General features: G+C 39.3%; 1 long non-coding RNA gene across 1 annotated transcript; it reads right to left on the bottom strand.

Moving 5' to 3' along the window:
* Positions 1-9,465: 9,465 nt before the first annotated feature.
* Positions 9,466-11,060, bottom strand: LOC149074462 (uncharacterized). Its single transcript, XR_016194433.1, has 2 exons — positions 10,729-11,060; positions 9,466-9,657 (listed from the first exon to the last, which is right to left on the bottom strand). It is a non-coding gene; the product is annotated as an uncharacterized LOC149074462 (long non-coding RNA).
* Positions 11,061-13,355: the final 2,295 nt, after the last annotated feature.

Here is a 13,355-nt window from a genome sequence, read left to right as displayed (position 1 = left end):
TGAGTCATATATCAGGTTTTAGATGAGAAAAAAATACGGTTTTTTTAGTTGCATAAATTTCTTGATAAAACTCGATTTAAACATTCTTACTTTTCCAAGTACGCAAGCCAAATGGTGTTTAAATTTTTTAAAAATAAATTTTAAATATGATTGAAAAAAATAAAATGTGGTAAGTTTTATTAATTTATTGATATGTCTAACAGAAAAAAAATTCTTTTACTACAATTTTATTGATTATAAGTATTAGAGGGCTGCAAAATACTGTATCTAGACTGTTTTTGAAGATTCTGAATAAATTATCAAAAAATCATAAATTTATCAAAAAATGTGCAACTATATTTAATATATAGTTTACTTTTTTTGGTCAGGAAACTGTGCGGAATCACGAGGAACTTTTCCGTTTTTTCTTGTAATACAACATGTTCTACTAACAGAAGGTTATACTGTACATGCACAACCGAATGGTCCACACAAACCATAAAATACTGTGGAACTGCCTATCTCAACATTTGTGGGGTTTTTTTTCCAGGGAAAAACAAGGAGTTACTTCAAGGGGCTCCAAACAAAGCTATTTATTTTGCAGAATCACAAACCCCGTCTATAGCAGATTTTTCTTCACCACCGTAATTTCTTTATATTCCAATTAGGATCACCTATGGAACTGCTTCTGTCGGCGTCCCTGTTTCACTGATGGCCATCCAGAACCAGAATGACCATCCATTAAGCATAAAAGCTTTTACCAAAGCCCTGACCGGTGCTGACGGCGTCAAAAAGAATGTAGTTTTCGGAAAACAGCAGGGGTCCTCATATGGGCGGATGCCTCCAGGTGACATATTCCCCACATAGGCGACACACTCCCCGTCCTTCCAATTAGGAAATGCTGCTTGTATTCAGAAAACCTGCATTGAAGCAGCCAAAACTGAACCCTATTGAAATGCTCTTTGTCAGCTGCGGCCCCCAAGAAAAAAAAAAAGACTCAAATACATGAGAAAAAAAATTTTTCTTCCAAAAATTTCCGAATTTCCGCCCTCCGTATGTCTCCCAAGGGTTGAATTGACAGGGCTCCAGCCATGGGGGCCACGGCCGTAGCGAGCCTTCTCGGGGCCCCGATGCATAGTTTTTCATGGGGGGGGGGAAACGGCGTTCCTTGAAAGTGAGTGTTATATTCAAAAAAGGAGGAGGGTTCGTCCTCCCTCTTCTCTTCTCATTTTGCAGAATAAGAAACTGTCAACGATTTTAAGAAATGTGCAAAATAAGTGTAAATTTTGTTTTTGACCCAGGTTCCTGGAGCATTATCCCGGTTGCCCCAGCCTAGTTACACGCCTAGGACAATTAACATCATTTTTAGTTTTTCATGCTATGAATCCATTACCTGTGAAAAGTCTGGCTTCGGGGGCCCGCCAAATATCCCAGGCTAGAAGCCCTTCTCCAGTATGTGGGAGTACATGACCCTGCTTATAGTCCACTGAGTGCCCCCCCCCCCCCGTTAAACACGCAACTAGATGCCACGGATGGGCTGCAACTAGGTGTGAAGAGCATTTTATTGTTATTGTCGGGGGGGGGGGGGAAGCATCGAAATGCCTCCTCGAGATCGACTGAGATGCCGCAAGATATTTAAGATTTATAATAGAAATTCCAAAATTTAATTTACATTGGAAGATAGAAAAAAATTACAGTAATTTCCGATAAAAAGTCACATTCTGAAAAAAATGGCCGGAAAAAGTTTTTGGGAAAACATCGCCACTTTTTTTACATGTCACAACTTCGTATAAAGGCCGAAACACACTGTACTGACGTGACGTGGTTATTCCGAGTCTAAGTGGGGAAAACGTATCCATACGATTTTTTTTTTGGAGGGGGGGGGGGTGGGTGTCTCGGTCCATTGGCTTAATACAAGTTTACGCTTACGACAGGTTCCAAGCACTTCCCTGTGAAAAATCGGGATCCTCGCGAAAGATCTGTCCAAAAGCCCGGTCCAACGGAGACAGGATCATTTTAGTCGTGGAGGGAAGAATATGTAATTTTTTCACCCTCTCCACTGAAAAAATCGATCGAAACGGCATTTTTCGTCCCCGCCCCCCGAATTAGCAACCCCCTCAAGATTTCCGCCTGAAAACTGCCTTCTTCCCTAGTTCCGGCCCTGGCTACCTAAGTGTTGGGGTACTGGAAACAGGGCTGCAACAGGGGGGGGGGTCAAATGTCCAGGGTGCTGGAGCAGAGGGGGGGGGGCGCGCAAATTTCACCCTTTAACCTCCCTTCAACATTACTTGAAATATTTAAAGTTTCTAAGAGTGCTGCTTACGTAAATAATTTGGGAATCCCTGATTTGTAAGGAGGAAATTTCATATTCCTAGTATTAGAATGCAATGGTACCCGGCTCAGGACAGGGGGGGGGGGGGGGGCTTTGAAATTTTCCATTCATTTCTTTTCTTTTTTTGTGTTAATTTTATTTTACTGTTATTTATTATTTGATTCCTCATCAAAGGCACCGGAACTTAGGAGCGAAGGATATTTGATCCCCCACCCCCAATAAATTTTGTAGGGGGCTGAGCCACTTCCCAATAATTTTTAGAAAAACAATGCAGTGCGTCCTCTGTTTCCTGCGTATGCGTTCCAGCCCCGTATATACGGGACGGCCAGCAACTTTCAGCGCTCTCTCCCCACCCAATGTTAATTTCTTCATGTTAGCGCCTCTGTTGTAAAGGCTCGAAAAATCGGGCCTTCCAAGTAGTCAATAAGCTTAATCGTTGTTCACTTTACCTCCTCCCACTTTTTTTCATTTTTTGTGTTGTCTCATGTCCCCATCCCCAAGGGTCACACTCAAACAAAAGAAGGAAGAGTTGCTCTTGGGTTTACCGACAGTACAAGCAAGAGAAAGGATCCCCCCCCCCCCCCGCAGTTATCTCCAGAGGTGCCTTCAGGCAGCACTCTGGGAGGATGCAATTTAGGATGAATGGATGCCGGGGTGATTGCGAGATAAGACTACTATTGTCACAGAACAAGTGCATTGAGATTCTAAAAAAAAGTAAAAAATAAAATTTCGAGCAGATGATTTCTACTATTTAGAGAAATTTTTTGTCAAAAAGTTTTTTCTGAGCCAAGTGTGAGAAACATATCCACTCGAATTTTTTTTTTTTGGGGGGGGGGGGGGCGAGCCGGCTCTTCAAAAATGTTGGGGGGGGGGGCTGGGGCCCATGGGCCGGATACAAGTTTACGCCTATGCTCTCGATATAACAATAATTCCTCTACGCCATTTTTTCTTGGTCCGATATCGTTATGGATATCGAGGCTTCACTGTGTTTAATGCAGAACTTAAAATACCAGATCATCTCCGATCGATTCCTTAATCTGTGTTATCCGGGATCTGTACTTACTTTATAGCAAGTACTGTACATGTTCTTTCTTCACATTTCTTTTACTTCCTCTCTGATGTGTTATTGAATCTCTACGCGGAGTCGTTTCTCGTAAGAGCATCATGCTCCCCCGGACTGTGATTTTTCTGAGGTCCTTACCAGACAAATTTTCCAAAATTTCAACCAGATCTCATTTTTGTGAGGCCCCTTTTCTCTTGAGTCGCCCGGGTGGACCTATGCCTTAAGACGGCACTGTCTGTTATTTCTTATTTGTCTGTTCCATCACCGTGGGAGGAAATTTTTAAACTGTCTTATCAGCTAGCAGCAATCATATAGCATTAGCCTTTATCATCACGCATGAACAGAAAATTCCATTTATTCGAAACGGTATTTATGCTGATGTGTAAAGATTAACACTGAAAAGAAGGAAGGGGGTCACACTTAGTGTCACATATATTTTATAAAGCACATTCATCACTAATAATACTACCAACATTGTCACAATCAAATTTTGTACGGTAAAAATTCTTCGGATAGACTCTTTGTTCATCTCATATGGTGTAATCTCCATTCTTAAGTGACTTTTTTACATTCATTACATTCATTCTTATCTGGAGATGTCGGTAAGCAGGTGTCTCAGATTTTTTTTGTCAAGTATTTTTGTCATTTTATCCGATAAATTATTTCTCACAAAGGTTTTTAACAGCTAGCTAATGCGAAGATATATTTTTTTGGAAGAGAAAATTCAATTGCCCCTGCGGAGAATCGAACCCACGTCCTTTCCCTTGCCGGGTGAATGCACTAGACTACAGAGCAACGAATATCTCAATCTTTCTTGTAGCTCATGTGCACTGAACGGGACCATACATGGACGGTCGGACACAATTCAGGCCAAAGCTCACAATTGCTTGTGGCCAAAGCTCACAAGTCGCCATCTGGTGGCATCGTCAGCAGTTGTAAGCTTGGCCTGAGTCAGGTCCGGTCGTCCATGTGCGGTCCCGTTCAGTGCACACGAGCTCCAAAGAAAGATTGGGATATTCGTTGCCTCTGTAGACTAGTGCGTTCACCCGGAACGCAAAGGACGTGGGTTCGATTCCCCGTAGGGGCAGTTGAATTTCTCTCTTTCAAAAAATATATATATCTTCGCATCAGCCAGCTGTTAGAAACCTTTGTATGAATAGCGGAGAGTAACGTCATCTTCGGAAAATTATTTTTTCTGCAAAAACCGATATCCTTGTGCTGGTGATTGCTATAGAGATGGCAAGAAAACGCAGATTTACCGAAAAGGAAATTTGTCAGAAGTTGGATAAGATTTCGTGAGAGAAATCCAGAAGCAGTGGTAGTGAATATGAGAATTCAGAAAAATTTTGAAAAACAAGCAATCAAGTGGTCATTCCCTGAATTAAGAGAGGATGCCGTCTCTACTTCAGCGCCTCACGCCACAGTGCGTAAAATAAGAAAGGCAGGGTCGTGTCTCTAGTGGTGTAGATGGTAGCATGCTTGCCCGGTATGCAAGAGGGCCTGGGTTCGGGTCCCGGCGGAGACATGATGATTTTTCTTTCGGAGTTCACCTCAGCATAATATACAGAAAATAACTGTTTCCTTGATATCTTGGGCTGAGAAAAAGCCATCTATCTCTCTCCCTCTAAGCAACGGTATTTGTGATGGACGGATCAGAAAGAAAATATACTCCAACGATGCTTCAGATGATGAAAAATAAAATGCGGCTGGAAACAATAAATACGAATCATATTGAAAAGACGACAAAAAAAAACCACTTGAACTACACCCAAACGTGTACTGATTTCTGTAAATATCAGAGATCTCAGTAATCACTAAGACGTGACTGAAACTTGTTGAAAGGCGACCATTTTTTCAAGAGGCATTCCACTTTCTTCTGCTCCACCAGGTGTGGATTTTCATGTAATTTCCCTTTCCTTTTCTGTCTTGTTTTCATAAGTTTTTCGATTTTCATGATGTCATCCAAACAAACATTGACACTTTTGAAGATTTCAGATCACGTAGTCTATTACGGGATATTATTGACGGTAAATTGAAATTAACGGTAATCATAATTACAAATTTTATAAATTAAATGAACATCCCTAAAAAATATTTTTTTGGTCGAATTTCATATTAAAACGCAGGTATATATTTTTTTTCATATTTTAGTGAGGAGATCGCATTACAGAAGTTTGCTGTGTAATTATAAAGTAATTCACGGGCTTTTCCTGGGCCACTTCAACGCATGGGGCAATCCAGACACGGCGTGAGGACCTTAGATGTGCTAGAGGACTATTTATGATAATGAGATCTAATGCTATCATTGTTTGAAGTATGTGAAATACACTGCTGGCCACCCAAATTGCAACACCAAGAAAGACAAGAGATATCGCAACAACATTTATTTTGTAGATAACATGTTGACCAAGCATCAAATGATTAAATTTATAGACTTCTGTGAAGTGTGGTTCCTGCCAAAATCAGTAGCCAGAGTAGCCGCCATTGTTGGAGATCACCGCTGCCACACGCCTCAGCATTGATTCAAAGAGACTTTGGATGTGTTCTTGGGGTACAGCAGACCAAGCAGCTTCCACGCGTTGCCAAAGTTGATCTGGTGTGGCAGCTGGGGATGTAATCTGGGTCAATCGTTGAGCAACCATGGACCACATGTTTTCTATCGGCGAAAGATCCGGAGAGCGAGCTGGCCAGGGAAACAATTCAATCTGGCGATTGACGAAGAACCTTTGGACAATGCGTGCCACGTGTGGTCGCGCATTATCCTGTTGAAATATGGCTGTGGGCAAGTCCTGAAGGTAAGGAAGGACAACTGGCTCCAACACCTCGGAGATGTAGCGCTGGCTTTTTAAAGTACCGGCAATGCGTACTAGAGGAGTGCGAGAGTGATATCCAATACCGCCCCATACCATAATACCCGGTGCAGGACCAGTGTGGCGGTGCATAACGCAGCTGTTCAGCATCCTCTCTCCACGGTGTCTCCAGACTCGAATCCGACCATCGTGGTGTTGCAGACAGAAGCGTGACTCGTCAGTAAAGACAATTTCATTCCATTGTGCCGTCCACATCCTTCTTTCATCGCACCATTGGCGGCGGAGACGTCTGTGGTTCTGCGTCAAGGGTAGACGAAGCAATGGACGTCTTGCGGACAGACCACTCTGCTGTAAACGGCGTCGAATGGTACGCGCAGACACTGGATGATGTGGTACAGACTGAATGTGCTGTGCTATGGTTCGTGATGTGGCTGAGCGATCCGTCACTGCCATACGCACAATACGCCTGTCATCACGTGAAGTGGTGCACTGAGGTGGATGCGATCGAACACGTCGGTCCGTCGTACCCTCCTGCATCCAACGATCACATATCCGCATTACAGTTGTTTGGTTTCGTCCAACACGACTATAGATTTCCCTGAAAGATAATCCACAATCTCGGTAGGCCACTATCCTTCCTCTGTCGAACTCGGATACTTGATCAAAAGATGATCGCTGTTTTCTACGAGACATAATTGATCGTTTTTTTTGAAAAAACCACAAGAAAAACACAATTGCCGTACTTCAAATCGTCGAAATCTCCAAGCCTTAAATAGCGCTTTGAAGTGGCGCCACAGGCGCGCGTGATGTGCGTCTGCGCTAAAATTCTAATCATTTGCATATCTCACCTCCGCTAATGGATGTTGTAAATTTCATATTATTTGCATGCTTCCTTCAGGGTGTTGCATTTACGGTGGCCAGCAGTGTAGGTTCGCCTTCGGAATACCACTTTCCCCGAAGACTCATGGTGCTTTTGAAACTCTCGACTCTTTTCCATTTTTCAAACATTTCGTGAAAGCACACGAAGATATGGCCGTATTCACCGACGGCTGTTAACATGCAAGCGCCTGCTAAAACGATGGTTATTTGGAAAACGGTATTCTCCGCGCTTCACAGACCGGTTAGCAGTCGGTTTTTTCGTGAAAATGTAGCCACTGCTATTTGGGCTGTTAAAAAATGACAGGCATGTTAACGCATGCGCGATTAGTGTGTTTTCGGACTTCACCACTTTTCTTTAATGTTTATTTCGTGGACTTCGATTTTTTTGGAGTATTTTTCGAAAATTCAAATTTTATTCGCGCTCTGAAGTTTCGTTTTTTCTTTCTTTCTCTTGGTAATTCAAAGTCCGTTTTGCGGACTAAAAAAATTTTTTTTTCAATATTTTTGACAATTCTAATGCAGTCGAATCCCGTTTTAACGAATACCGTTATAGCGAAAATCTCGTTTTAATGAACACTTTTCTCATCCCCCAGCTAAGTTTACGTAGGAGCAATGCTAAAACCTGTAATAACTTCATAACGAAATTTCGTTATAACGAAGTGATTTCTCCGGTATCTTGGAGTTCGTTATAACGGAATTCGACTGTACAATTTCAGACTTGAATTTTTTTTTTTGGTAATTTCTTTTGCGGAATTCAAATTCCTTTCTTTCGGCTTCTTTCTTGGGTACTTCATAGTTTCATGAACTCTGAAATGCATATCGCGCTTTTGGGCAAGTCAAAGTTAAATTTCACGGACGTTGAATTACCAAATATATATTTATACAGTTGGATCCGCCTATATAACATTTTTCATAAACCATAATGGGAAAACGCTTTAAACGGAAAATCTTATTGTTGAGAATGATTGGGACCGTGGCCCCCACACATAGGCGGAGATAGACTTGGAAGTCTGGGAGGGACACGATGATATAAATTCATATGTACATTAGACCTTTGACGTTGGGGGGGGGGGAAGGAATGCCTCCCCGCCCATGTTTCCACAAGGGCGGGGCTGACAAGGCTCCTGTCCCGGGACAATTACTATAATTTTTTTCACGCTATAAATGCACTATAGAAGGGCCAGCCAGATCCCAGCCTAGGGGCCCTGCTGCAGGATGTGGGGACATGAAAATAATTAGTCTTAATAATCGAGAAAACGTTGTGGGGATGTTATAAGCGTATCGGCTGTATATGTAATATTAATAATAATGAAGACATTCAAATTTCATTTTCTGGACTTTGAATCTATTTCCGTGTGTGTGTGTGTGTGTGTATATATATATATATATATATACACACACACACACATACACACATATATATTAGAAACGAATTCTATTTCATTGTCTCTGCATTCAATTTTTTCTGTTCATTTAGTAATTTAAAAAAATATACTTTAAACCATCGATTCTCAACCCCCTTTTTTGACTCGCGGAGCCCTGTGGGAAAATTTAATTACTGATCAAAGGTACTTGATTTATTTTTACTATATAAAAATATTTATAATCATTTTTTTAAATTTTACTGTTTTTCATTATTTTCCTCGAGCCGCGGAGCCCTAGGGAGTGCACAAGGGCTCCGCGGAGCACCGGTTGAGAACCGCTGCTTTAAACTATTGAAAGAAAAATAATTGATCACTAATTTTTTTCCTGTATTTTTGATGATTCGAAGTTCATACACTGATTAAAATTTCTAGGTGTTTTTTTCAGCGCCACATTATAAATTTCATATGGCACATAACTTCTCATGTTTTTCAAATTTTTTGTTCTGTTGCTAATGTTATGATGGAGCAGTGTACTGTAGTTATACTGTGCAATTTCATTATGTATTTGAATATTACACAGCACAGTATATATTTTGCATAACTGCAAAATGTGGGTAACTATATAAATTATGTACTTCTGGATGCTCAATATGAGTGTGCATTCATATAGCATTTTTCGAGCATAACTCTTGATATAATTTTTTTTTTGTCAAACTCAGCTTCTCATTGCAAAGATAAATGGTGCTTCTTGATACAATCTGTTCGTATGTTCGTAGTCCCATGTTATTAGCAATCTAATGCACAGATGAGAAAATGTATTTCCATATTTTGTCATTTCCAACATTTTTTCAGCACACAAATCTCATACGAGGCGGCATGTTTTCGAATACTTTGAACATAGAGACGTTTAAATTTTTCCTGCAAAATGGTGAACATATAAAACATGTTTTTGTAGTGTAAAGACACTGTACTCTGAAATAATATTTAAAAATCAATTGAAAAAAAAATTGACAATTTCAAAAAAAAAGTCAATCAAACTTTCAAAACTATAATTGCTATTTATTGTACTCATAAATGTATTGATAGAATAATTAAAAGGCAGAAAAAAAATTTGCATGAGCCCGTCTTGCTGTATGATCATCTTTTGTGAAAAGAAGTGCAGAACCCCAAGAGTGTTGCCTGTAGACTGCTTGCTTAGGAGTTGAGAGGTTTACTTGATTTGATCAAATTCTGTAATAAAGTACAGTAGCCAGAAATTAATGTGTGTCAACTTTTGAAGTATCAACTATATTTCATACTACTTCAGAAATTTTACTTTACACATGAAACAATGACAGTGAAATAATAATGTAGATTACAATTTTTATAGCTTATTTAAAACTCAAAACCAATGAAAATAACTACAAATAAGAAATAATCTAATACTCATAAACTCTTAACCTATTTTTCTGTTTGCACAACACTTATTTACGTTAAACTCTTTCTAAACATATTTTTTTATTCCATATAATTTTATTAGAGATGTGAGGTGAGAATATTAATTTTTCTTTTAAATAATTTAAATTTTTTTACTAATTTCGTGTATATTGTGAAATATAAGTTGCCTGAAACATTACAACAAAACAATTTTTGGTATAATCACCCCCCTATTAATCCTGGTCATGATGAGAGGTTTTAAAAGTTTGGTTATAGAGATTTTAGAAACCTTTAGATTAAAACCTTATATAAACAATTATTTTAAAATTAGATAAATTTTCAGAAATAAGTTCACAACAAAATAAATTAAACCCAAGTTTATTGATAAAGGAAGCTATTCTTATATAGTAACCTTCATTCTAAGATACAGAACTGTTTTCTTCAATGCACATACACTTAAATATTCTGTATCACTCACTTTTCTTTAAAAGTTGTGCAATTCAGCCCCATGTAAAAATCATAAATTGAAACAAAAATCATTCACGAAAATTAAAGTATTTGTATGCTCGACACCAGGTCATAAAATAAAGGGTGGGATTAATCAAATGATTTTATAATTGCTTTGAATCAACCATGCCATCAATAAGTTGCAAAAATTTTTCTCGGAATGTAATTTTTTGTTTTTACATTCTAAATTTACATCAAAGGGCCCACAAAAAATCCTGGCATGGGGGCCCGGCTTCAGGATGTGGGGGACCTTGGTTGAGGGATAATCAGAGACCGCTCAGCAACATTATATATCACACTTTGGATACTTCAATTTGTTTATATAATAATTTTATAAAAGGAAATATAAATAACTGTTAAATAAAGCTTTACACATACCTCATCAACTGCTTGAGAATCATAATCAGATTCCTCCATCTCCCAGAAATGCGATCGAGCATGTTTCTTGTGACGAGGTCGAAACGTACCAACGTCCTGAACATCTGTTTCTTGAAATTTCTCTAATTCCTTACTTTATTCAATAAAATAAAACTACCAATAACAAAAATAAATAATATCTTGCGGCGATAGCCAGCGCGATCGTCCTCCATCTTGTTTTCAAAAACACTCGCAGCAGCAGAGGAAAAAAGAATAAACACGTGATCGATATTGACGAATCAGCATCAAGATCATCATCATCACTTGTTAAACGCCGTGGCCTTGTCACAGCCGCTCACTGGTTAGCCGAGAATACCGATTTTTTCTAACACGCGATAGCATTCATCCGCATGTTATTCGACCGGCCGTTTAACAGCCGCTCCGTGAATACGGCCATAGTCAACTGTTACAGGATCACCCTTACTGGATGCAGGACCCCTTCGATAGTGCCTGTTTCTTGAATGGGCAAACGGGGCATGTGTCCTTTGCCCTTAAAACTTTAGGGCCCCCAAAAATTTGATGTGTATCATTTTTTTTAACCTTCCTTTCCGTAGAATATTGCCAGACGTGGAATTTATTTTGAGTAATTATGTAAACTTGTTACATAATTATACTCTATGGCAGACATTCAATGACTGCTCGCGAGCACCGTGGTGCTTCCTGAAGCACCCAGAGATGTGGGGGGGGGGGGCAGCCTCCCCCCGCTTCACGTTTGGTGAAGTCGACTGATCTAATGCATATATGTATAGATTAATTGACATCATCATCATCGTGCCCCCCCCCCCCCAGCAATAATAACCATGCCACCCAGACTTCCAAGTCTATCTCCGGCTATGCCCAGAGTACTCGACTCGTGTCCGATTTCATGCTCTTTAGCATTTCCGTCCCAATTTGAACACTTTGTGGAACACAATCCTGATTTCAAGAATTCGTATGCCAAACTTGCCGTACCGGTGCTTCCTTTTTGAGGCAGTGTGCTTGCAGCTTGAAAAAAGTTGCCTCAAAGAAGATTGTATAATGAGGGATGGGAAGGGAAAAAATGCATTTTTGCCTAGGGCCCGAATTTATGAAGAACAGGCTGTGGCCTTCAGCGTACGAATAATTTTCGCTATTTTCTCAAAAACTATACAGTTTCATGTAGATTTTGTTTTCATGAACATTATTGTAGCTTCAAACAGAGGCGTTAGCAGGACCAACTTTTGGGGGGGGGGAGGGGTTCACCGAATTTGAGAAAGAGCCCACAAGAAATCTCTTCTAGAGAAATTTGGTGCTACTAACTGTCGAAAGTACGGTTTTTTAAGTTTAAAAATTGATTAAAACAACATATAGAAGAATTTTCTTTTGATTTTCTGATTTTTGTACTAAAATATTTTAAATTTTTGATCGTCTTGGGGGAAAATCACGGGTCACCATATTCTGCTACTTTTTATTACTACGGATAATAATTTCATCTGAACATTAAAAAAAAATTCACTTCTATTACCTCGAATTCAGTGCCCTGGTGTATCAGTTAACACTTGAGAAAAATAATACTGTGTGTGCGCTTCGACTATAATTTTGAACGAAATTCTTTTTTTAAATACGCATGAGATCGCTCCTTAGCAAGTGAGTACAAAATAGAAGGATACTAATTTATTAATTTCTTTCACTTGACTATATTCGGGTAAAAAATTGACGAACGACTTAATTTAATTTTAAGTTATTCCGAAGTTGTGCATTTTGAATGATTTCACTTATATTTTCCGTCTTTTATCGCGCAATTTTCCCTCACTTTTTTTACATTAAAATGGGGAAATTGTATCCGCTACGACAGTTGCATCAGCATCTGAATTTGAAAGGTTTTGCCGTATAGGTGTAGACAGAAAAAGGGCACGCCACTCGAGGCATGCGATAGTGTTCAACGGCAAAGAAAAAAAAAACGAGATTGAAAGTTGAAAGCTGTTGAAAGAAGGCGCACTAGTGAGGACATATACAGTCCGTTAAGACCGTAAGATAAAGTAATAATGAATTCAACTCATAAATTGATTGAAAGGGTTTTAAATTAATTAATTTCTTAAAAGTGTTTAAATTAATCAATCGATTAATTTGCACAGAATTAAAAAGTAATTAGTCGTTAATTAATTATTTATTACCTTGAATAAAAAAGTATGAACGAGTAAATTATGGCAAACGCATAGAAATTTGATTCATCGGGCGGCGGTTTGAAAAAGGTTGAGAACCACTGTTTTAGGAGGATGTTTGGGAACTCTCATATTATGTCTAGGCCTTCTTATCTCTCACTACTTTCTTGGGATGGATGCCATGCCCCCCCCCCCTCTCCCAAGGGTGGTGCTGACAGGGCAATAACAATTACACGATGCGTGGCCCACTATTTAGAGGGCTAAGAAGGGTGGAGAGGTACGAATTCTATTATTGTATTTAATTTTTTTACATTATAAATTTACTGAACGGGGGAGGGGGAATTTTAATCTAGAAACCCACCAAAAATCCCAGCTTGTGAGTCGCCAAATTTTAAATTTTTTCGTTGATTTAAAATGATGATTGACCACAGATCAGTGCTTTCTTAACGCATGGGCCCAATCGGGCAC

Source organism: Pholcus phalangioides, unplaced genomic scaffold, assembly GCF_987345545.1.
Source record: "Pholcus phalangioides strain wild (caught in Gottingen) unplaced genomic scaffold, Ppha-v1.0 ptg000017l_1, whole genome shotgun sequence".
Classification (NCBI taxonomy): domain Eukaryota; kingdom Metazoa; phylum Arthropoda; class Arachnida; order Araneae; family Pholcidae; genus Pholcus; species Pholcus phalangioides.
This window is presented reverse-complemented; position numbering and strand designations above follow the sequence as displayed.